Below are 27,123 nucleotides of genomic sequence, written 5' to 3' on the forward strand. Positions count from 1 at the left end.
ACTCTCCGCTCATCTGGAAAGCAGTTTATTTAGCGGATTCTGAGCGTACTGACCATGACTAATGCCAGATTTAAATAATACCACTTCCTCAATTCAATAACTCATTCCGTTTTTTGCCATCGTTTTATGCATGGCTTGTACTAAGCGCAGTCTCAATTTACATTTTTGATGTGACACGGCGATCTGAGAGATTATTTAGAAATTAATTTTCGCTGTCGCTCCTCGTCTTTTGTTGGTTGCCGGAAAGCTTCCGCGATCCGCCGATCAGCTCCAGCATCACACAGACAATGAGCCTGAATTTAGGAAACTCTGCTCGTTCAGGCGAAACGCGATTGATAAAAGCAGCGGAGCACGATGAAACTGATAGCGCTCATGCTAAAGCTTCACTCCATCATGTTAACACTCACACGAGCCAGAAAACAAGCAAACAACATCATTTGATGAGGCGTCATGTAACGAGAGCATGTTTTCACAATAACATACTGTACACTTAGTTTATCTACAGACTGACTGGCTAAATAACCAAATGTAGCAGTGCTAACTACTGTAAACTGTTACGCCAAAGAAAAACTTCTTCAACTCAAGTACTTGACTATACGCTTGTTAAGTGGTGACGTATGGTATGAGGGATGCAACCAGGGCTGGAGTGGGACTCATTTTCAGCCCTGAAGTTTCAAGCCAGACCGGCCCACCTCAGTTCACCACCAGGGCCGGAGTGGGACTCCTTTTCAGCCCTGGAGTTTCAAGCCTCAGACCGGCCCACCTCAGTTCATGACTGACTATATTGAAATAAGGTCATTTCCAATTCAGTTTCTAATGACACGATCACGTCTTTTTTTGAGAAAACAGCCGCTTTAAAACTTCAAATGTTCAACAACCCTTACAGTATTATATGTCTTAACAATAAAAAAAAATAAATAAATATTACTCAGCCGAGGATCAAACCCAGATCTCTGGCGTCGAAAACCTAACGTGCTAACCACTCGACCACAACAGTTATGAAATCATTCATTTGCAGGCTGCATCTTCATCACGAGGCTGCGAGAAAATAGATAAAAAGAGCAGAGCTGCGGTACAATATTGAATATGAAGACTGTGATCAAGTAAATAAATACATTAATTTAAAAAGTGTGACTGCGAGCAACAGATTCTGGAGCTAGGGACACCGGCCCTCGCGGCCAAAAAACAGACCGGCCCACCGGGAATTCTCCCGGTCCTCCCGATTAGCCAATCCGGGCCTGTTCACCACTGACTATATTAAAATAAGGTCATTTCCAATTCAGTTTCTAATAACACTACCGCGTCTTTTTCAAGAAAACAGCTGCTTTAGACATTCAAATGTTCAAAAGCCCTAACAGTATTATATGTCTTAACAATAATAAAAAAAAAAATAATAATAATTTTCCAGGTGAGATTGGAACACGGGTCGGATGGTGTAGTAATCAGGCCCGGATTGGCTAATCGGGAGGACCAGGAGAATTCCCGGTGGGCCGGTCTGTTTTTTGGCCGCGAGGGCCGGTCTCCCTAGCTCCAGAATGTGTTGCTCTCAGCAGTCACACTTTTTAAATTAATTAATTTTTTTACTTGACCACAGTCTTCTTATTCATTATTTTACTGCAGCTCTGCTCTTTTTATATTTATCTTTTTTTTATGTCATCATCAGCCGGCAAGTTAATGATGATATAACTCAGACGAGCCATCTCTTACTTCACAGCTGTTGTGGTCCAGTGGTTTGCACGTAAGGTTATGATGCTGCAGACCTGGGTTTGATCCTTGTCTGAGTAGTTTTCTTTTTTTATATTTATTTATTTATTTATTTATTATTGTTAAGACAATACTGTTAAGGTTGTGGAACATTTGAAGTTCTAAAGCAGCTGTTTTCTCAAAAAAAGACGTGCTAGTGTAATTAGAAACTGAATTGGAAATGTCCTTATTTCTATAGTCAGTCGTGAACTGAGGTGGGCCGGTCTGAGGCTAGAAACTCCAGGGCTGAAAAGGAGTCCCACTCCGGCCCTGGTAGTAATGCAACGTGTTTACCACTGGTCCACTATAGCGCTAACTCAGCGAGAACAAAAAATAAAGTATACTTTCTATTGATGGCTTAATCTCCCCTTTTTAGATTTCTGATCAAGTTATGTCAGATTTATTATTGTGGTGTGTTACAAACCCCTGATGTTAGTCTAGGGTTGTGTGGGGTTTGACATTTATTTAATTAAAATATATTTATATAAACAGTGAATGAGTGGAAAGACAACCAAAGTAATGCCAAAATATGTGTGCTTTTATTTACAATCCCAAAGTGAACAACAACAACGAATTAATCAAAAAAAAAAAAAAAGTAAGGCAAAAATATACTATTTACAATCTTTACAACACTGAAACAAATAAAGACGGGAAAAACAAGAGAGCTGGCAGAAGGGACGCGGGCGGCGCTAAAGAAATGAAAAGAACAAAACCCAAACTAAATCTAACTTCCCAGAAGCATCTAGATAACTAACTATATGAAAAACAGTATAATTAACACACGAAGATCTTCCAAGTCCTAACTATCTACTCTATCTATCCAAAGAGTACAAAGTAAAATCATCTGATTTTCATTGAGCAGGTGTAATATTCATTAACATTAATTATTCGAATTCGCTGTTTGGGGTCGAATGATGATAGTTAACGTTACATCATCATTAACGTTAACCTGCAGGCTGCATTTTGCTTATGGGGCTGCAAAAAAATAAATAAGAAGAGCGGCGCTGCGGCAAAATAATGAATAAAAAGAGTGAAGCTATGGTCAAATAAATAAATAGATGAAAAAAAGTGCGACTGCTGAGTGCAAGCAGCTAGGGACATCGGCCCTCACGGCCAAAAAAAGGACCGGCCCACCGGGAATTCTCCTGGTGCTCCCGATTAGCCAATCCGGGCCTGGATGCAACATTACAGTTAGCCCATGGTTCAATACATACCTCGGTTTTTTAACATGGTTTTCGGTTCAGTTCGGTTCTCATGGCTTAACACGTGTTTTTTTATTTTTATTTATAGGCATACCTGTCAACCCTTCAGTTTTTCCCAGGATTCTCTTGTATTTTACTGTTCTATCAAGCTATCATCCCGTAAAGGTATTTTCCCGTATTTCTCCCGTATTTTCAGTCTTTCTCTGAACAGCCGAGCCTCCCTATACACAACCCATACCGCCGAATCACCAGGGGTCGCCCCTTGCTCTAAAACATGAGTCTTCTGTGCTTTCTCTTTGTTTAGGAATGAAACACTTATAAATAAATATTAAAAACGGCGCGATTTCATTTCCTTTTGATTACAGGTGCCGTCGCCCATCCTATACAATCCTCAAAACAGTCATATAATGGTGCATGACTGTCAGCTGCCGCGCTCTATAGTGATAAACAGACGCTATTTCCCAAACTAATTCTGTACACGCGATTTGAAGCGGAGAGAAAGTCTGGCTTTTGGGTGCGTGTTTAATCCCACAACTTTCTAAACTGTTTTTGACCCTCAACTGAACGCTCTGTTTGAGTGGGAGTGGCCAATTGTAGACCCTGAAGTAAACGCCCACTGAGTCATTTTCATCAGAATAGATGTATTCCCAGTATTTCCTGAGCGGCAATCTCACTACTTTCTGAGCTGTTTTTGAGCCTCAACCCCGGCGCATCCATAGAAGCGACCTAGGCGACCGCCTAGGGTGGTAGAATAGAGAGGGCGACGTCCGCGACACCTCCATCAACACCTGCTTCCTCGGTTATGTCTGCGACACCTCCCTCAACATCTGCGTCTTCAGTTATGTCCGCGACACCTCCCTCATTCCCCACCGCCTCAGTTTTATCCGCATCTAGGGCGGCAGAATAGAGAGGGCGGCGTCCACGACACCTCCCTCAACACCCGTGTCCTCAGTTATGTCTGCGACACCTCCCTCATTCCCCACCGCCTCAGTTTTATCCGCATCTAGGGCGGCAGAATAGAGAGGGCGGCGTCCACGACACCTCCCTCAACACCCATGTCCTCGGTTATGTCCGCGACACCTCCCTCAACATCTGCGTCTTCAGTTATGTCCGCGACACCTCCCTCATCCCCCACCACCTCAGTTTTATCCGCATCTAGGGCGGCAGAATAGAGAGGGTGGCGTCCGCAACACCTCCCTTAACACCCGTGTCCTCGGTTATGTCCGCGACACCTCCCTCAACATCTGCGTCTTCAGTTATGTCCGCGACACCTCCCTCATTCCCCACCGCCTCAGTTTTATCCACATCTAGGGCGGCAGAATAGAGAGGGGGGCGTCCGCGACACCTCCCTCAACACCCGTGTCCTCGGTTATGTCCGCGACACCTCCCTCATTCCCCACCGCCTCAGTTTTATCCGCATCTAGGGCAGCAGAATAGAGAGGGCGGCGTCCACGACACCTCCCTCAACACACTCGTGTCCTCGGTTATGTCCGCGACACCTCCCTCAACATCTGCGTCTTCAGTTTTGCCTGCGACACCTCCCTCATCCCCCACCAGCTCAGTTTTATCCGCATCTAGGGCGGCAGAATAGAGAGGGTGGCGTCCACGACACCTCCCTCAACACCCGTGTCCTCGGTTATGTCCGCGACACCTCCCTCAACACACGTGTCCTCGGTTATGTCTGCGACACCTCCCTCAACATCTGCGTCTTCAGTTTTGTCCGCGACACCTCCCTCATCCCCCACCACCTCAGTTTTATCCGCATCTAGGGCAGCAGAATAGAGAGGGTGGTGTACGCGACACCTCCCTCAACACCCGTGTCCTCAGTTATGTCCGCGACACCTCCCTCAACATCTGCGTCTTCAGTTATGTCCGCGACACCTCCCTCATTCCCCACCGCCTCAGTTTTATCCGCATCTAGGGCGGCAGAATAGAGAGGGTGGCGTCCACGACACCTCCCTCAACACCCGTGTCCTCATTTATGTCCGCGACACCTCCCTCATCCCCCACCGCCTCAGTTTTATCCGCATCTAGAGCGGCAGAATAGAGAGGGCGGCGTCCGCGACATCTCCCTCAACACCCATGTCCTTAGTTATGTCCGCGACACCTCCCTCATCCCCCACCGCCTCAGTTTTATCCGCATCTAGAGCGGCAGAATAGAGAGGGTGGCGTCCGCGACACCTCCGTCAACACCCATGTCCTTAGTTATGTCCGCGACACCTCCCTCATCCCCCACCGCCTCAGTTTTATCCGCATCTAGAGCGGCAGAATAGAGAGGGTGGCGTCCGCGACACCTCCCTTAACACCCATGTCCTTAGTTATGTCCGCGACACCTCCCTCATTCCCCACCGCCTCAGTTTTATCCGCATCTAGGGCGGCAGAATAGAGAGGGCGGCGTCCACGACACCTCCCTCAACACCCGTGTCCTCGGTTATGACCGCGACACCTCCCTCAACATCTGCGTCTTCAGTTTTGTCCGCGACACCTCCCTCATCCCCCACCACCTCAGTTTTATCCGCATCTAGGGCAGCAGAATAGAGAGGGTGGTGTCCGCGACACCTCCCTCAACACCCATGTCCTCAGTTATGTCCGCGACACCTCCCTCATCCCCCACCGCCTCAGTTTTATCCGCATCTAGGGCGGCAGAATGGAGAGGGTGGTGTCTGCGACACCTCCCTTAACACCCGTGTCCTCAGTTATGTCCGCGACACCTCCCTCATTCTCCACTACCTCAGTTTTATCCGTATCTAGGGCGGCAGAATAGAGAGGGCGGCGTCCACGACACCTCCCTCAACACCCGTGTCCTCAGTTATGTCCACGACACCTTCCTCACCCCCTGCTGCCTCAGTTGTATCCGCGCCTAGGTCGGCAGAATAAAGAGGGCGGCGTCCACGACCCTTCCCTTAACAACCCCCCCCATCCGTCTTCAATTTGATAACCGGTCATTTCCGTTTTCACTTTCGGGTTGAGGGCGGCGTGATCGTCCTTTGCTTAGAGCGGCAGTTCAGCTTGCTCCAGCCCTGGCCTCAACTTAAAGCTCTGTTTGAGTGGGCGTGGCCAATTGTATACTTAGCAGGAAACACCCACTGTTCTGATTGGCTGACAGGGTTGCATATTGACAGGGCTAAACAAGTATTGCAGCCTTGTAGAAGTGGGCCTTCAGTGAAGGCGGAGCTTATCCTGCCTATTACATCATTGATCAGAACATTCCAGAATCTGCTGTTTTTTCAGACGGCCTTCAATAAAAGCTGATTTTAGAGGAACCACAAGGTGATGAGTTTTGACACTTACAGGACGTTTTTATAGAGCAGTTAGCTCTAATATGTCAAAACAATAATGATATTTAAGTTTTTTTAAATCATGAGCCCTTTAAATTTAATTTAAAGAGCCCATATTATGGGTTTTTGAAAATGCCCCTCCATGTAGTGTGTAACACAGCTGTAAGTGAAGTGAAGTATCCAGCTAAGGCTTAAATCTGTTAGTGTACAGTGTTTAAAACGGTTGATTCATCTATAAAAGAGTCGACTCATAGTGCTTCAAACGAGTCGCCTTGATAACGAGTCATTAGGTGTTTCGCCATGACGTACTAACGAAACCAAGTTATTCACGTGCACGCGCAAACCCGGGAGATTTGAACCCTGCGTCCCTGACCCCCCCCCCCCCCCCCCCCCACACACACACACACAAACATGACGGTCGATTGAAGTCACACTGCAGATGGATATTATTGAGTCTCTACCATTTTTATAACCCAGCCTTGAGCAGTTGGAAACTACTGGAAACTTCTGGAAGCTACATGCTACAAAGAATACTTCATCTGCGTTTGTTAAAGGAAGGATCAGTAAAGAGAAATGATCGACATGTCAGGACATGGATCGGTTTCTTCCTCAATTTCTCAAGTGTAAGTACGTGCGGTTGAAGTTGATGCCTCGTTTACTCGAGCTTGCGAATGTATTTAGTTGTGATTTGTTACTTGTAATCGCGTGTACTGTATCAGGTTAACTCGCTATATTCTCATATCGCGTTCAAAGCCACGTTAAAAATGTGACGCGAGCTGCTTTGTTTACGTTCGGTGGATAAGGGTAATGTGTGTGTGTGCGCGCGCTGCCATCCAGAGGTGTGTGTATTTGTGTGTGTGTGCGCACGTGTTGTCGTCCGGAGGAGGGGTTATGTGGCAGTTGACCAATTGCCACTGACTGTCATCGGTCCAATCAGCACAGATTAGCTTTGTGCTAAGGAGGGGTTTGGGAACAAATGAATCACTGAATGATTCATACGGGAGTCGCTGGGATAATTAGGTAAAAATAAATGCATATTATAAGACCATGAAAGTGTTTTTTGACCTTGCATGCATATTAGACTGTTGTTGGAGACCCTTACAACCAAGATATGACCCTATTTCATGTATAATATGGGCTCTTTAACATAAAATCAAAAATCATAAAATCTGACTCCCTAAACAAACAGTTTTATATGACTGGGTGTCACTAAAAAACATCTCAGTGTAAAAATAAGGAGCTATTTTGTATGCACAGAGCTAAAAGAGTCTGTTTGCAAAGTAGGAAGTCAACTTTGGAGACCTACTTTTGTTGGGTAGCTCGCAGCTCTTCTGTTGTCACAGCTATTATCATGGTTAGAAAGTGGCTTGTAGAACGACACCTGCCTTCATCCTTTTCATTTTCATCACACGACGAGAGATGTAATCCGAACGAGTCTGGCATTTTCAGATTACCACAGGCCTCTCATTTGGAGCGTCGATGACAAATCTCCTTATTTACAAGGCAAGAGGCTCAGGCGACTCCTTCCAGGTGAACCAGCGGTGGAAACCCGAAACCTTCGCACCTCCTGCTTCCGACGTAAGCTGGTTAAGAAAACTCCAGCGTCTCTCCTGCTCTCAGACTGATGCCCTGAGACAGAGCAAACTTTATTTCCGCTTGTTGAAACTGATAGCGCGTGAGGAAAATGCCAGCCTGAGAGCAGAACTCCTACAGTGGTGGAGAAAGAGAAAGAGAGACGCTCCTGTCAGTCTGAAGAGATTATTCCTGGCCTCGTCTAAAAACACGCTAAAGCTGCTTACGTTTGTTCCTTTCGGGCTCTGCTCAGATCCAGCACTGATTCATCACTTAAACATGTTCATTAGGGCTTTTGTCATGGCCTTAATACTAATAGATGCAAATCGAAAATTAAATGTCGCATTTTGGAGTTCGCATCAAGTAAAAATGTAAACAACGTTCATCATGTGGACTGTAAATATGGCAATATACAAATAAACCTGAATTGAACTAAATATTCTAAAGCACAGCATCAACATATTTCCTGATACCCGAGTTATTCTTCATCCTCTGAGATAGCAGGCCAGATCCTCCTCAAACAGGTTCATTAGGGGTTTTGTGGTGGCCCTGATGGGTTTCTGGTATCGATGTTGGAGCAGATTAAGTTTCTCCGCCGTATAAAGCTGTGATTGTTCTTGGTTATTGGAGAGAGATGCTCCTCCGCTGAACGAAAACCTGCAACCATCCTGGAGAACACTGACATTAACAGCTTATTTCACAATATTAAAGGATGATTGAGTGTATAAACTGCCTTACTCACTGATAATGTGACCCCGCATCCATATGTTGATGATTTCTGTGGAACAAACAGGTAGGAAAATTTTTTAAATATTTGCAATAATAGAATAAAAACAATGCATAAAACAAACAGTAAATGCAAGTAATGACTAATTTATTATTATTAACATAACACAAAATAACAACCAAAAATTAATAAATAAATAAATTATATATATATATATATATATATATATATATATATATATATATATATATATATATATATATATTGAACAAGGTACTGAAAATATTCTCCAAATATTTTGGTCCGTATTACCATGATAGCATCACGCAGTTGCTGCAGATTTGTCGGCTGCACATTAATGATGCCAATCTCCCGTTCCACCACACCCCAAAGGAGCTCTATTGAATTGAGTTCTGGTGACTGTGGAGGCCATTTGAGTACAGTGAACTCATTGTCATGTACAAGAAACCAGTCTGAGATGATTCACGCTTTATGACATGGAGCGTTATCCTGCTGGAAGTAGCCATCAGAAGATGGAGACACTGTGGTCATAAAGAGATGGACATGGTCAGCAACAATACTCAGGTAGGCTGTGGTGTTGACATAAATGCAAAATTGGTACCAATGGACCCAAAGTGTGCCAAGAAAATCTCCCCCACACCATTACACCACCACCACCAGCCTAAACCGTTGATACAAGGCAGGATGGATCCATGCTTTCATGTTGTTGATGTCAAATTCTGACCCAAGCATCAGAATGTGTCAGCAGAAATGGAGACTCATCAGAGCAGGCAACGTTTCTCCAATCTTCTATTGTCCAGTTTTGGTGAGCCTGTGTGAATTGTAGCCTCAGTTTCCTGTTCTTAGCTGACAGGAGCGGCACCCGGTGTGGTCTTCTGCTGCTGTAGCCCATCCGCCTCAAGGTTGGATGTGTTGTGTGTTCAGAAATGCTCTTCTGCAGACCTCGGTTGTGTCTGGCCATTCTCCTCTGACCTCTGGCATCAACAAGGCATTTGCGCCCACAGAACTCCTAGTAGATCAGCAGTTTCTGAAATACTCAGACCAGCCTGTCTGGCACCAACAACCATGCCACATTCAAAGTCACTTAAATCCCCTTTCTTCCCCATTCTGATGCTCGCTTTGAACTGCAGCAGATTGTAAATGCAATACATATAAAAATCTAGAATTTAACACATACAATGAAATAATCTAAAATAATATCATAACACAAAATATAAAAATGATTTATATAAATAATCCGAAATAATACAAAAGATTTAATTATTATATAAACTCTTAAATATCATACATTGTAAAACCCAAAAAGTTAAGGTAACTCAAACCATTTGAGGAAACGATTGCAACAAACCCTTTAAGTTCAAAAACTAATTCTTATAAGTACTGTGAAGTTAATCCATTTGAGTAAATGAAGCAATTTGAGCACAGTAAAACCCGATAAATGAAGAGAACTCAAACCAACCAAGTTCTGTGAAACCCAACAAGTTAAGGCAACTCAAACTGCAAACCATTTGAGTTAAAGACTAATCTATATGAGTACTGTGAACGTACCCCATTTAAGTAATGTGGTATTTAATAAAGTCATTACCTTCTGAGTTCAAAACTCTTTTCAAATAATACATAATTATTCAAAAATAATATTTGCAAATAAGTACAATGACTTTTCAGTCAAGTTTGAGTTAACTACTCTCATTTCTTTTGATAAAGTGGACTGTTGGGTTTTACCGTGTAATAATATAATGAAAATAGAGCAGAAAAAATTATAGCAATAATAATATAATTCAAAGTAATAAGTAAAATTAAAGAATAAATAAAAAAACTAATATAATACAATGAATCTATTTATAAATAATATGTCTAAAATAAATTATTTTCAATAAATATATAAATATATGTAAAATACACACACACACACACACACACACACACACACACACACACACACACACATATATATATAAATTGCACATAATAATTTAAGGAATGTAAATACTTATTAATATGAATAGTAAAATAGTAAATAGTAAAGAACTGAAATATCAAACAATAATTATACAATGTAGTAATACTTATAATAAAATAACAAATATTTTATATATGAAAAATAGTTCAACACAAGCACCATTAAATATTTTAAATTATCAAATATTAAAATATATTATTTATTAAATAATATAAATACAATAATAATAAAAATAGCATAAATATAAACTATATCAAATAAATTATATAAATGATAAATAATCCTATTATTAAAAATATTAATAAAATAAAAAATAACAACTCTCCTGTCTTGGAATAACTAAGCCCTTTAAAATGAACAGTGCTTGTTCATGAATAGAACAGGTTTCCATTGGAAACTTTTTATTTTCTCTGCAGGCTTTGTGAAATAATAACAATAATAATAAGAAAAAACCTATTCACCCTTCCTTTCAAATGGAAAATAACTCGATATAAGGTGTTTGTTCCCTGGCTTTGTGATTCGCAGAAATGCTCAGATTCTGATATGTATTCCATACAGGAGTCCATACAAAAATCCGCCAGTCGCATTATTCTCCACAATTCCTCCCAGATTTGATTATGATAACGTTCTATTAGTGTGTAGCCGTAAATAGAGAATCCATTTCACGTTCTATTGAGAGTGGAGAATTGACACCAAAAGTGAAAATGAAAACCCGAGCAAACATCAGGCGTAGATTTATTGAAGCACATGATCAGCCAATGGGAACTCATCTAATCACAATCCAGAGTCTATAATCAGAATTAATTTATCATCATGACTGCAGATCATCCTCAGTACACCTCATGGTGTGCTTAAGAGACACAGGATTTACACACTGTAGACATTTAATAATGGTATATTGAAATAGAGTACATTTAAATGTGCTTTATGTAAGTTTTTGACTCTTCCGAGGAGCAAAAACACCATCATGTGTTTGCAGATTTTTAAAAAGCATGCTTGTTTATCAGAAAAACAATGCTGAAGTCACGTATTCTTCTTTAAGTTTGTGCATTCCATGTCAGGATGTCTGTCTTTGTTTTGATCTGTGTAACTCCGCCCACTGCCAGTCTAACTAATTATATACTTGCCTTGGTCGAAACTGTTTTGAATTTGGACTGCAATACCGAGGTCAACCACTATACCCGTATTAGAAATGCCCCTTTAGGTTGAGGTCAGGGCTCGGTGCAGGCCAGTCAAGTTCCTCCACATCGCATAGTCTAAAGTGCATGACAAAGGTACAAATATGGCATGTCTGAATCCACTTTTGCTAATTTAAGAATGGAAATCCGTCGGTGTGTCCGGAGCATGGTCTAAAAGAATTGTCCCTATTATCTTATTGAGTTATGGGAGTGTTTTGGGTGTGATCATCATATCCCATTACCTTTAAGAGTGAGTTGTGAGCAGTGAGTTGATTTCAGGTATTTGTCGGCGATTTCTTAAAACCTGTTGACGAGTCAAAATCGGGGCTAAAATCGTGCAGTCTGTACTCGGCATAAGAGTGAGTGTTCATTTTTGTGTGAACTACCCCTTTAAAGGTGCAGTATGTAGGATTGACCCCTAGTGGACGAACACATAATTGCGGTCCAAATTCACAATATTATAATAATTTTTTTACCCGACATGTGGCACATGCAGGTTGCTCGATTGACGAGACAAACAGTAGCATGAGTACCTGACGATCGCGCCTTACTCTGTGAGCTGCTCAGCTGATGTTTACGTCTGTAATATCTGTATTACCTGCTCATTAAAAACCACCTCATATGGATTTTGAAAAAAAAGCTAAAGTCAGTAATTCTCCTTTAAGAATGTGTGTTCTGTTATGGAATGTCTGTCTTTGTTTTGATCTGTTTAACTCCGCCCACTGCCAGTGTTTTTGATGGCAATACCTTGTTCGACCTCTATACTGCACGTTTAAACTTCACAGTTCAAAAAGATAGTAAGATGCACTGAGTGAATTTTGCAAAATGATGAACAAATATTTATATAACCCTATGCCCATTCCCCTTCGGGTTGAGGTCAGGACTCGGTGCAGGCCAGTCAAATTCCTCCACCTCACATAGTCTAAAGTGCATAACAAATATACACAATATACATACAAATATGGCATGTCTGAATCCACTTTAGCTATTTTAAGGATGGAAAAACAATCGGTGTGTTCAGAGCATGGTCTAAAAGAGTAGCCCTCATTATCTTAATGAGTTATGGGAATGTTTTGGGTGTAAATAAACCAATCAGAGTCTCGTTTCCTATTCCCTTTACGGGTGAGTTGTGAGTAGTGAGATGATTTCAGGCATTTGTCTGCGATTTCTCAAAACCTGTTGGTGAGTTGGGGCTAAAATTGTCCACCGCCAGTTTACTCAATTATATCTCTGCCTTGGTTGTACTTGGATTGCAATACCCAGTTCAACCACTATACTGCATCCTTAAACTTAACAGTTCAAAAGGATGGCAAGATGGGTTAAGTCAGGACTCGGTGCAGGCCAGTCAAGTTTCTCCACATCGCATAGTCCAAAGTGCATAACAGCGGTACAAATAGGGGTATATATCAGATAAACAAGCATGTTTTTTTTTATTTATACAAACATATTATGGTATTTTAGGCTTTAGAGGGGTCAAAAACCTACAGAAAGCATGTTTAAATGTACTCCATTTTACTGTTTTTTCCAATTGGTTACACACATTTTCTAAGAGCAGGTCTCATATTGTCTGAACTCTACAAACAAATCACAAAACACACACGCATTGGGCAAAACTCTTCAATTCTTCTGCAAAATGAAACTCCACGTTCAAAACAATGTGATTTCTTCTCAAAATAGTTTTGTCAATTTTGTTTTTAAATGACACACACAAGCCATCACATCAATAAACATTCATAAGATCAGTTGAATACTGATGTGCTCAATAAAAACACTATGACCTCTTCTTCTCTATTCATCATTATGACTTTCTGTAAGCCTTTTTTATTCAGTGTTACACTTTACTACAGACAGTACAGGCCTACAGAAGTGCATTGTAAAATATTTCAGAATATTGTTTTATACAAAACAAACAAATACCAAATATATTTTACTGTATTTTCCCACAAATACAGTGTACACAGTGTTCATCCCAACCAACACAAAGTTGCAGATAACGTGGTCTACATACACCATCAACAGAAGTATTTACTGAATACAGTTACAGTAAAAAAATAAAATAAAAAATAAAAAATAATAATAAAAAAAACAGCTATACTGCATCCTCTTTTCTGTTTTGGTCTGGCCAAGCAGTGGGGGAAATGTCACCTTGCATGGCGAATCCAGCCACGAAAAGCATCAACTGCTATAACTTGGAGAAAGGGTATACGTGTGTGTGGATTTTAGTCATACACTTTTCATCTCCTGGCAGAAAAAAAAATCCTCAATAGGTTTGAGGAATGGAGAATATGGAGGGAGAGATAAACAACTAAAAAACATGGGTGGGCAGTAAACTAGTTGTGATCCAGATGAGCTCTGATTTCTACATTGCGATTCAGTGTGAAAGGTGTTTACCTAAGTGATGGGTTAGTATGCAAAGTAGGACAACTGACTTTACAAATGACAGTGTGTTCCTTGTGAAAACAAAAGATTTTCTGCATGAAAATTGTGCAAAATGCAGAGAATTGTGTGTAGTGTTTTGAAATAAGTGTGTTTTAAACCTGCAGTTTGAGTGTAAAGCAGGAATTGTGCTTGCAATTTAGCAGAGTTGGTTCAGGGGTGCATCAGTTACATGTTGTAGTCATTAGCCCCTTTTACACAGTGATACCGGTAAATATCTGGAAAATTTCCGGAACGACTTTAACGGTATTTTCAAAAAAGCGCTGTTCACACAGGTGAGGACGTTACGGTATTTTTCCAGAAAAGACCGGTCACACATCCATTGCAAAATACCGGTAAATTCTGACATCATTCAACACAAATGAGCTTTAAACACCTGCGCTTGTGTTTGTAAACATTTGACTACATCATAAACTCTGTGAATGATCAGTATTGTGAACAACTTCGATGAAAACATATGGAGGATCACTTTCGCATGTCGAGATGTACATGATATGGGTGTGTGCTGGCGCTCACAGGCTGTTTCACAGGCACACACAAAGCTTGAAGGTAAACAAACAACGGCTTATCATAAGCATCACATTGATGATTATTTACATTGGCGTTAAAAAGAACATATAAACGTGATCTGACTAACTTCTAGCAGCTAAATGCGTCTGGGAAAATATTCAAAGGCTTTTATTCTCATAAACCGCGCGGACGTGAATGCGTCTGACTGTTGTGATTGGCTAAAGCAGACGTCTCACGTCAGCACGTTCTAGACGTGCACGCGCTTATTACGGCAATCTTCCTTCTGCATTCACACAGCGCAGCATTCCGGCATATAACCGGTAATGTTACAACTTCTCTTTCCGGAAAATAGCCAGAACGAATTTACCGGTATTTTCAAAAAGGGCCTGTTCACACATACAACCTTTCCGGAAAATTGCCGGTAATTTTCCTGGAAAGGTTGTATGAGTGAAAGAGAGTATTGTGTCTGAAGTAGAAGTAATTGTGTGTAAACAATTGGAAAAAACTGTAATACCCCTGCTGAAAAATCCAGCTTAAACCAGCCTAAGTTGGTTGACTGGTTTTAGCTGGTCGACCAGCCTGGTTTTAGAGGGGTTTTGGCCACTTACAGGCTGGTTTCCAGCCATTTCCAGCCTGGTCTTAGCTGGTCAGGTTGGGAGATGACCAGCTAAAACCAGCTTGACCAGCCTAGCCAAGCTGGGAGTCCAGCCAAAACCAGCTTAAACCAGGCTGGTCAAGCTGGTTTTAGCTGGATTTGGCTGGTCATTTTCCAGCCTGACCAGCTAAGACCAGGCTGGAAATGGCTGGAAACCAGCCTGGAAATGGACAAAACCCCTCTAAAACCAGGCTGGTCGACCAGCTAAAACCAGCTAACCAGCCTAGGCTGGTTTAAGCTGGATTTTTCAGCAGGGACACCCTCATTAAATGTCTACTTTAGTATTGTTTTTCACATAAACACGCATGTTCACTTAAATATCTGCAAACATATGATGGTATTTCTATGCTTTAGAAGACTCAAAAACGTATATACAGCACTTTTAAAGCTAATCCAGTAATTGAAAGCCTAATATTGTCTGCAATGCTACAGTCTCATTGATTGACTCAGCTATGTGTGTGTGTGTGCAGCTCTTTCTCTCCCTCAGTAAAGCACGGCGCGCTGAAGCTGTTTGGCTCATGATAAAGGATTTTGTTTATCCTTTTATGAGGCGTCTCTCCACCGGACCTTGATCTACCTGTGCTGTTGGCGCTGAGGAGATCAAACTAGCTCTCATAGCTGGAGGAAAACACACAGTCTGATCTGCGCCGATACCCGCATGCCTGTCAAACGCCCCTTTTACCTTCCCCGCCGTCTGTATTTTTAGTGTACAGCTCTTAACATGCGGCGGAGTGACGTGTCAAAAACACGCCTCAGTTCTGACAGTCTCGCACGCATGATTAAATGCGCAAAACTGACACGTTCAGACTGTTTGTGTGCATTTGGGCCTTGTTGAGTTTGTGTCGTTACCAAAGTGAGTTATTGCTGTTAATGGCTGAGTGTCAGGAAAACATGTCCGTGTCAAGCTTGAGCACAAGGCAAAAGACGGCTTTATGCTTCACATAAAGAATGCATGTGTTGGTGACATTTTCATCACAATTAAACGCATTTTTCCCTCACTAGTGTAATATGTCCAAACTATTTTTTACTTCATAAAACCGAATTTGTTGGAAAAGGGTTGGCTTTCAGTGCTGCACGTGCGGCTGTTAAATGGAGTTTAACAGGGTATTGTGGTTAAGATTGTATTTATTAATTTTAAATGTACTTTTTAACATTACTATTTAATGTCTGGGGCGGCATGGTGGCTTAGTGGTTAGCACTGTCGCCTCACAGCAAGCCGGTTGCTGGTTCGAATCCCTGCTGAATCAGTTGACGTTTCTGTGTGGAGTTTGCATGTTCTCCCTGTGCTCTAGTTGTAGTCCAAACACATGCGCTATAGTTGAATTAAAGAAACTAAACTGGCAGTAATGAGTCCGTATGAGTGTGTGTGAATGAGTTGTGTATGGGATTTTCCCAGGACTGGGTTGCAGCTGGAAGGCCATTTGCTGCGCAAAACATATGCTGTATAATAATTTCAGGGCTGCGTCCGGTCAGTATCTGAATGGGAAACCACATGTGGTGTTAGTGAGGTCAGCAGGGGGCGCTCAACCTGCTGTCTGTGTGGGTCCTGCCGCCCCAATATAGCGAAGGGCACTCTATATTGCTTAATGAGCTCTGTCTTTCAGATAAGATGTTAAACTGTTAAGCCGGTTGCTGATTCGAATCCCTGTTGAATCAGTTGACGTTTCTGTGTGGAGTTTGCATGTTCTCCCCGTGCTCTAGTTGTAGTCCAAACACATGCCCTATAGTTGAATTAAAGAAACTAAATTGGCAGTAATGTATGAGTGTGTGTGAATGAGTGTGTATAGGATTTTCCCAGGACTGGGTTGCAGCTGGAAGGGCATTTGCTGCGCAAAACATATGCTGCATAATAATTTCAGGGCTGCGTTCGGTCAGTATCAAAATGGGAAACCACATGTGGTGTTAGTGAGGTCAGCAGGGGGCGCTCAATCTGCGGTCTGTGTGGGTCCTGCCGCCCCAATATAGCGAAGGGCACTCAGTATTGCTCAATGAGCTCTGTCTTTCAGATAAGATGTTAAACTCATAAGCCAGTTGCTGGTTCGAATCCCTGCTGGATCAGTTGACGTTTCTGTGTGGAGTTTGCATGTTCTCCCTGTGCTCTAGTTGTAGTCCAAACACATGCGCTATAGTTGAATTAAAGAAACTAAACTGGCAGTAATGAGTCCGTATGAGTGTGTGTGAATGAGTTGTGTATGGGATTTTCCCAGTACTGGGTTGCAGCTGGAAGGCCATTTGCTGCGCAAAACATATGCTGTATAATAATTTCAGGGCTGCACCCGGTCAGTATCTGAATGGGAAACCACATGTGGTGTTACTAAGGTCAGCAGGGGGCGCTCAATCTGCGGTCTGTGTGGGTTCTGATGCCCCAATATAGTTAAGGGCACTCTATATTGCTCAATGAGCTCCTTCTTTCAGATAAGATGTTAAACTGTTAAGCCGGTTGCTGATTCAAATCCCTGCTGGATCAGTTGACGTTTCTGTGTGGAGTTTGCATGTTCTCCCTGTGCTCTAGTTGTAGTCCAAACACATGCGCTACAGTTGAATTAAAGAAACTAAATTGGCATTAATGTATGGGTGTGTGTGAATGAGTGTGTATGGGATTTTCCCAGGACTGGGTTGCAGCTGGAAGGGCATTTGCTGCGCAAAACATATGCTGTATAATAATTTCAGGGCTGCGTTCGGTCAGTATCAAAATGGGAAACCACATGTGGTGTTAGTGAGGTCAGCAGGGGGCGCTCAACCTGCTGTCTGTGTGGGTCCTGTCGCCCCAATATAGCGAAGGGCACTCAGTATTGCTCAATGAGCTCCATCTTTCAGATGAGATGTTAAACTGTTAAGCCGGTTGCTGGTTCGAATCCCTGCTGGATCAGTTGACGTTTCTGTGTGGAGTTTGCATGTTCTCCCTGTGCTCTGGTTGCAGTCCCAACACATGCGCTATAGTTGAATTAAAGAAACTAAATTGGCAGTAATGTATGAGTGAGTGTGAATGAGTGTGTATAGGATTTTCCCAGGACTGGGTTGCAGCTGGAAGGGCATTTGCTGCGCAAAACATATGCTGTATAATAATTTCAGGGCTGCGCCCGGTCAGTATCTGAATGGGAAACCACATGTGGTGTTAGTGAGGTCAGCAGGGGGCGCTCAACCTGCGGTCTGTGTGGGTCCTGACCATAGACTGTAAAATATATGGACGTAGTGTCCGTGACGTCACCCATAGGTTTCAGAGCGCAAAAGAAGCCACAAGTATGCGCGGCCAACCGTCGCCATTTTATTCGTGCGTCATCACACCCACGGCGGGATACCAAACAAGGGCAAAGAGGCGGAGAGTGAGCGGAGCTACAGACACCTGCTGGCATTTAGCTTGAACCTGGTTCAGACACACTTTACTTTGGGAAAACGCTTAATACTTTATCACCTGTGACTCGTTTGTATTCTGACCACTTGTGCTTGGTTGTACACTATATCAATAAAGTGTTTTGAGCCACTAAACATTGTTCTTATGACGTTTTTCAACAGGAGGAAAACGCGAATTACTTCCAAACACTTCAGATGACTGTTCTAGAGCCTACAGCTGATCAATTTGTCAGATTCTGGAGTGCATTACAGCTCTAAATATAAATTTAAACGATAAATGATCTTAAATAAAACAAATACATGTATAGAGATGGTATATAAGTATATAACTTTACTCACATGGGAAACGGAGGCCACGTGAATGGTTTGTGAGCACAATTAAGTGCACTCAGCATGCCATGCCATCTAATAATTGTAGGAAAAACAAGTCCAAAAGGCAGTTGAGTGTGTAAAGCCACATAAAACAACACAGAAATACGATAAATACGCCGAGTTCAGTGGCTAATCTGCAGGAGTCAGCTGAGGTGACGGCGACCAATGAGACCTAGCTGTCACTCAAGTGGCCACGCCCTTAATTATGCAAACTTAATATAACATAATATAAAGGAAACGGATGAGTTATAAAAAAATTCACCCCCTCACAGTTGTCATGAAGGATAATATTAGCTGTATGAACCAAAATCTTTTTTGTACCAGGCTGTAAACACTTTTTTTTCTGCTGTAAAGTTGGCCATTGTAACTGTGGGCTCAATTGAAATTTGCTCTGTTTTGGAGCCAGAAGCGGCCAGGACTAGCGGAATCTCGGATGAATTGCAGTTTTAGTTACTTCCGTATTGGCTTCCTGAATGAGAGCGGGAGGTTGCCGCTTGGTCCTGACGCCCCAATGTAGCGAAGGGCACTCTATATTGCTCAATGAGCTCCGTCTTTCAGATGAGATGTTAAACCGAGGTCCTGACTTTCATTAAATGATGTCCTTTGAAAAAGGGTAGGGGTGTGACCCCGGCCATCCTGGCCAAATTTGCCCACTGTCTGCCGTCGTGTCATCCAAGTGGATGCTGCATACTGGTGCTGGATGAGGAGATTCTCCCCAAAAAAATTTTAAAGTGCTTTGAGTGTCCAGAAAATGCTACATAAATGGAAGGAATTATTATTATTATTAATTGTTGGTTCATTCTGCTGTGGCAACCCCTGATAATGAAAGGGACTAAGCCAAAGGAAAATGAATGAATGAAATATGAATTAAATGTCTGTTTAAATTATTTTAATAATTGATTATAAATGTATTTATACCTTCATCACTGACTAGGTGTTTGCATCATTATTATTCACTAATAAATGAAATATAAACAAAATTGCATTCATGGTGAAATGAAAACCAAGAGAGTTTATATCTGGCCTGCAGCTAGCTCTCTGCAACTCTAACTTGGTCGCCCACTGAAGCCAAGCAGGGCTGCGCCTGGTCAGTACCACATTGGTAAGCTAGGTTGCTGCCGGAAGTGGTGTTAGTGAGTCCAGCAGGGGGTGCTCATCCTGCGGTCTGTGTGGGTTCTAATGCCCCAATATAGTAAAGGGCACTCTACATTGCTCAATGAGCTCCATCTTTCAGATGAGATGTTAAACCGAGGTCACGACTCTCATTAAATGATGTCCTTTGAAAAAGGGTAGGGGTGTGACCCTGGCCATCCTGGCCAAATTTGCCCACTGTCTGCCGTCGTGTCATCCAGGTGGATGCTGCACACTGGTGCTGGATGAGGAGATTCTCCCCAAAAAATGAGTAAAGTGCTTTGAGTGTCCAGAAAATGCTATATAAATGTAAGGAATTATTATTATCATTATTAATTGTTGGTTCATTCTGCTGTGGCGACCCCAGGGTGTCTAGGAGGGGAGAGGTGTCCAACCTACAGCATCTAAACACTGGGGTACCACAGCTGATGATAGGATAAGATCGAGCAGTTCTAGAAATGAGGTCAGAGAAGTTTAGTTGGTCATCAATCGTCACTCCAAGGCTTACTGCAGTGGAGACAGAATGAATATTGTGTCTGACTCCATCATGAGCTTGGAGGACTGCATCCATACATCTCTGACACGACTCAAATCACTGATTAATAAAGTCATCTGGAATGGCAAAGAAAGTGTTCTTGCAGGACTCCCAGAGTTCATCAAGATCCTTTGGATTAATCTATAATGCCTCCTCCTTCATCATACCCCAGACATGCTCAATAATGTTCATGTCTGATGACTGGGCTGACCAATCCTGGAGCACCTTGACCTTCTTTGCTTTCAGGAGCTTTGTGTATGGGTGAATGTAATGGGCAGCACAAATGTCTTGATACCTCAGGCTGTTGATGTTGATCATCCACTCTGCAGATCTCTCGCACGCCCCCATACTGAATGTAACCCCAAAACCATGATTTCTCCACCAAACTTGACTGATTTCTGTGAGAATCTTGGGTCCATCTTAGGTCTTCTGCAGTATTTGTGATGATTGAGATGCAGTTCAACAGATGATTTATCCGAAATCTACCTTCTGCTACTATTCGAAACGATCAAGTAGAAGTCAAGTTATTATTAGTTGCTTTTACAATATCCTCCTAAGACCCAAATAATTTTTTTCTTTTTTTTTTCTGTGTTTCCTGCATCCTTTAGGTAAAAAAAAAAAATCAACAATTTAGAGTTTTTACATTTTGTTTTTATTTTTAATTATACAGCATGTCCACTGTAGTGGACCACAGGACCAATTTAGTTCAAAACAATCGCCACTCAGACAAAAAACTGTACAGGATATGACTGTAAAGGGATATTAATCCAATTTTAATGTAACAAAAACAAAACAAAAGCCATTTTTTTCCTTTTGTAATGAAATTCCTGAAACTGTTTAGTCGAAGGAGAGCTGAACTAAAAAAAAACAAAGTGTTAATCCAAAACTAACTCAACATAAAAGCGATTTAAAACTGATTGTCATTCTCTAATATTCTCTAATTGTCTGATTATCAGACTCTAAATCAGAGTCTCCCTTAACTATCTTATAAAGAATCCTCTTTGCTTCAGTTCTGCCCCCTACAGCATGCAGTCATTAACTACATTAAGATGGTCCTGGTGTCCACTATAGTGGTCATTCAAAAAAACATGAGATTTTGAAACACAAACAAGTTAACAGCTTTGAAAGCTAAATGTATTGTTCCTGACACTTTAATAAACAAATATACATGTAATAATAATAGTAAAAAAACATTTGAAAAGCAAAATTTGACATGCCTCTCTCCTTCCCATAAAATGTGCTTGTTTGAATGTCGGCCATTTTGGATGCAGTGTAAGAAGTGGTTTCTAGCATGCCAGCCAATCAAATGACACATCACTAGAAAGCCCGGGATGTCCTCTGAACAGTACAACAGGACTTGATAGAGTAGCTAAAAATATTCAAAGAAAATTCAAAGACAATTCAAAGAAAATTCATGAAAACTTGATATCCACTACAGAGGACACAAGTCAATGGGCGGGGTCTCAGGAGGATATACTCTATAAGACTTTGTCAGGTAGTGAGTGTGTGTGTGTGTGTGTGTGTATATATATATATATATATATATATATATATATATATATATATATATATATATATATATATATATAATTTCTGAGGGTTTTTGTTTTTTAATATCAAATCAAAGATTACTAGAGAATGATTTACAAGAGACTTACAAAAAATAAAAGTTTACTCACTGTGGCTCTCTGATTGGAGGAATTGCTTGGACAGCATCATGGGTAATGTAGTTTTTACACACACATTCCACTATTAAACACACGATTGTCCTAAAAATAACAAAATGAATGTGAACAGCTCAGTGCAGACACAATCAAGTAACTTCTTTAAAGCTCATAATAGGCCTGTCAATAAAAATGTATACGCTAATTAAAAACCAGTGTGTCCCTATATGGAGAAAAATAATGGAGTTTTACTTGCACAACTCGCAGGCTGTTCTCCGTGTTCAAAACTTGAACAAATAAATGGACTTTTCTGTAGTTTGTGAGTCCACCTGATCTCTCCCTCCTCTGGACGGGCCTGCAGAGGTGCCAATTGAAGCCTCTTTTTGGCAGCATTTGTTGTGGTCCGGGTGGAGCAGACGGGGCGATGGCCGTCCGGTCAGCGGCCGAGGTGAAGGACGACACAGACTGGAGCACAGCGGGGACAGATCTTCACCTGCGCTGGTGTCAAACGGCCCCTGACTGCCAATAAAACAGACCCGCGGACCCTCGCCAACACAGCGGAACCAGGCCAGAACTCACTGACTCTGAGATGAGCATCATGGAGGAGCAGCCACTGTGTAAAATACAACAGAGAAAATACTAATAGGCCAGGCAAGTTTATTTATATAGCACATTTCATGCACAGTGGCAATTCATTCATTCATTCATTCATTCATTCATTCATTCATTCATTTTCTTGTCGGCTTAGTCCCTTTATTAATCCAAACCAACTGAGCCCAGGTTTAAACCAGCGACCTTCTTGCTGTGAGGCGACAGCACTACCCATTGCGCCACTGCCTCTTTTAATATTTTAACATTACAAATATATAAATAGACAAATATAAAGTATTTTAATAGACAACATCAATAAATTTTAATAAAACTTTTAACATCTTTCTGATTCTATCTAATTTTTATAGGTAGATTGAATAAAATAAATTGGCTTTCAAGAGTTCACACTTAGCTGATGATTTATAAAAGCTTATTTGGCATGCTGTCCCGGGAGAGAGCCCGAGCATAAGGGATCCTCGAGCCCGGGGCTTCCTCCCGTTGGCAGAGCGAGAGGGGAGCCTGGGCTCGGTGGATCTCAGAACTCCCCTGCTGCTAGCTAAGGGAACACAAGGGGTTAGACAAAAGCTTGATTGTTATGTATGTTGAATGTCTTTGGATGGTGGGAGGAAACCGGAGAACCCGGGGAAAACCCACGCGGACACAAGGAGAACATACAAACTCCTCACAGAAACACCCACTGGTCCTGTGGAACCAGGGCCGACAGTGTTCTTGCTGTGGGGCTCACAGTGCTAACCACTGGGCCGCCGTGCCGCCCAATCAGAGGTAAAGGAGGAGAATAGGGGAGGAGGAGGGTTTCTTCCAAACGAAGATAAAGTGAACTGAAAACTGTGGCTATTTATTGTAGCTTAGGGCCCGTATGATTGGAAGATAGTGATTAGCAAATGCGAGACCGGCCGTGATAAATCATAAGCACGTGATCCTCTCGAAATTAGTTTATGAATAAACTTCACGTAGTGTATGAGTGTGTGTGTGTGTGTGTGTGTGTGTGTGTGTACGGGCTGGAAGGGCATCAGCTGTGTAAAACATATGCTGGAATAGTTGGTGGTTCATTCTGCTGTGGCAACTCCTGATAGATAAGGGAATAAGCCGAAGGGAAATGAATGAATGAATGAATGAATGTAAAAAAGTCTCAGAAAGCTAATATCGCTTATGATCCATTTGTAAAGTCCGGCTTTCCAGATAAATGTTTAGTGGGGATGACTGTGATGGCGCTCATGCCTAAATCATGCATACATACAGTTGAAGTCAGAACTACCCCTTCAAATTTTTTTCTTCTTTTTTTTAATATTTCCCAAATTATGTTTAACAGAGCAGGGAAATTTTCACAGTGTGTCTGATAATATTTTTTCTTCTGGAGAAAGTCTTATTTGTTTTATTTCGGCTAGAATAAAAGCAGTTTTTAATATTTTAAACACCATTTTTGGGACAAAATTATTAGCCAACGAAAACAAACCATCGTTATACAATAACTTGCCTAATTACCCTAACCTGCCTCGTTAACCAAATTACCCTAGTTAAGCCTTTAAGTGAAGTTTATTCATAAACTAATTTCGAGAGGAGCTCGGGATTATGATTGAACACGGCTGTTTCTGCATTAGCATGCATAGTCCACGAATCAGGCCATTCCAAACCCATTATAAAGAGCCAGGGTTTTTTCACTACAGTCATCTTCAATTTGAAGAATCCCCCCTTCCACCCCTACCTCTTCACCTTTCCCTCCATAGGGCAGCACGGTGGCCCAGTGACTAGCACTGTCGCCTCACAGCAAGAACGTCACCGGTTCTAGTCCTTTAACAGGCCGGTGGTGGTTTCTGCGTGTAGTTTGCATGTTCTTCCCGTGCTTAAGTGGGTTTTCCCCGGGTCCTCCGGTTTCCTCCCACATTCCAAAAACATGCACAACAAGTAAATTGATCAATCTAAATTTTGCACTACAGTTAATCTCTCACCATGCAGCATATCTTTTCATAGCATTCAATTTTTAGTCATCAGTTTTTATCAAGGGGGAGTTCTCGAGATCTACCTGAGCTCAAGGCTCCCCTCTCGCCCTTCAAACAGGAGGGAGCCCAGGGCTCAAGAACCTTTGGGCTCAGGGCTCTCTCCCGGGACAGCATGCCAAACTTGCTTATAATCAATCTTCAGCTAAGTGTGAACTCTTGAAATGTCACTTTAAGCTGTATAGAAGTGTGTTGAAAAATATCTAGTAAAATATTATTTACTGTCATCATGGCAAAGATAAAATAAATCAGCTATTAGAGATGAGTTATTAAAATTATTATGCTTAGAAATGTGTTGAAAAAACCTTCTCTCCGTTAAACAGAAATTAGGGAAAAAATAAACAAGCAGTCTAATAATTCAGGGGGGCTAATAATTCTGACTTCAACTGTATATATTCATTCATTCATTCATTCATTCATTCATTTCCTTTAGCTTAGTCACTTCATTCATCTGGGGTCACCACAGCAGAATGAACCGCCAACTTATCCAGCATATGTTTTACACAGCAGATGCCCTTCCAGCTGCAACCCAGTACTGGGAAACACCCATACACACTCATTTCACACACTCATACACTACGGCCAATTTAATTTAATCAGTTCACCTATAGCGCATGTGTTTGGAATGCCGGGGAAACTGGAGCACCCAGAGGAAACCCACGCCAGCACGGGGAGAACATGCAAACTCCACACAAAAACGCCAACTGACCCTTGCCGGGACCCGAACCAGTGACCTTCTTGCTGTGAGGCTGCAGTGCTTACCACTGAGCCACCGTGCTGCCCTATATATATTTTAAATTCATTTATGATGTATTCTCCCTTTGGCCGCTTTAGAGATAAGCGACGCTGGGAAATGTACATTGTATAGCAGCAGGGCTATTCTTCTGTGTGTGTGTGTGTGTGTGTCAGAAACGCAGATATGAGGACAGCACTTTAAACAGGCCTTTGTGTAGGACGCACAAAATCCCCATCATTCCCCCGCTGTCCTGACACACGTTTATCAGCTCAAGTGTATCTCATTCTCCAGTGTGTAAAAAAAAGCCTCTGTCCTGTCCATGAGCTGAGGATTGTTCTGCTGTTATCGCTGCTCATCATTTATTAACCATAATCTGGACATGATATTCAATCCACTTACATCCGAGAGAGTCTGGATCATCTGCTGATGAGTGATTTACTCTTCTTTAAATCCTACTGACTCATGCACGGATCCTTCATTCATTCACCTTTAGTTTAGTTCCTTATCTATTAAGGGTCGCCACTGTGGAATGAACCACCAACTATTCCAGCTTATGTTTTATGCAGTGGATGCCCTTCCAGCTGCAACCCATTACTGGGAAACACCCATACACACTTATTCACTCATACATTACGGCCAATTTAGTTCATCGATTTCCCTATAGCGCATGTGTTTGGACTGTGGGGGAAACTGGAGCACCCGGAGGAAACCCACGCCAACATGGGGAGAACATTCAAACTCCACACAGAAATGCCAACTGACCCAGCCGGGATTTGAACCAGCAAGCTTCTTCACATTGCTAGCCAAAAAAATAAAATAAAAATCTAATATGCCCAACGTCTGTAAAATAAATACAAAACATTGTACACTACTGTAATCTACACTATTTTAATGTTGCTGTGACAGCGGCAGCATGTTCTCAACTATACATCTAGATATTAATCTGTTGAATTCTATCTGATTAATAAGTGTTTGCCCTGGAGAAAAGTCAAGTTTTATTTGCAAGTGACCGGCGTACCCAAAGCTCATATAATGCATAAGTATAAAATGTAGCTGTGCATTTATACTTCTGCGCGCTGTCTCTGTTGGTCTGCAATAACTCTTCCACAACGCTAGTGGGCAGTGAGGTGTTTATGTTCCTCTGTGTCGAGTTTCTTTGCTGGTATTTTGTTTCTGCTGAACGCTTCCTAAATGTACAAGTGGCTCAAACTCGCTTATTTTGAGGTAGAAACCGGCGGACGTGCAACAACTTTAACTAAGAGGTAAACACAAAACAAAACTTTCCATCTGGAGCTCCTTCACGGGGCTCCACACTTGTAAACAATCGCTCCATCAGGCTCGCACCGCTTGCACAGCTCTTAGTCCCGCCCAGATTCGTCAGCGCTACCAAGCCGACCAATCACAGAGCTTGCGCGAGACGTCGTTTCGATGTGTAGTTAAATTTTT

At 42.0% G+C, this 27,123-nt stretch overlaps 2 long non-coding RNA genes across 2 annotated transcripts in view; one reads left to right on the top strand and one right to left on the bottom strand.

Moving 5' to 3' along the window:
* The window catches only part of LOC147835447 (uncharacterized), a 479,758-nt gene extending 453,361 nt beyond the window's left edge, over window positions 1–26,397 (bottom strand). The window contains exon 1 of the long non-coding RNA XR_015500066.1: window positions 26,283–26,397. This is a non-coding gene — a long non-coding RNA (uncharacterized LOC147835447). The remainder of the gene's footprint in view (window positions 1–26,282) is intronic.
* The window catches only part of LOC147842463 (uncharacterized), a 758,429-nt gene that overhangs the window by 311,023 nt on the left and 420,283 nt on the right, over window positions 1–27,123 (top strand). The window lies entirely within an intron of this gene.

The sequence above is a fragment of the Danio rerio genome, chromosome 9 (genome assembly GCF_052040795.2).
Source record: "Danio rerio strain M-AB ecotype USA chromosome 9, GRCz13ab, whole genome shotgun sequence".
Classification (NCBI taxonomy): Eukaryota; Metazoa; Chordata; class Actinopteri; order Cypriniformes; family Danionidae; genus Danio; species Danio rerio.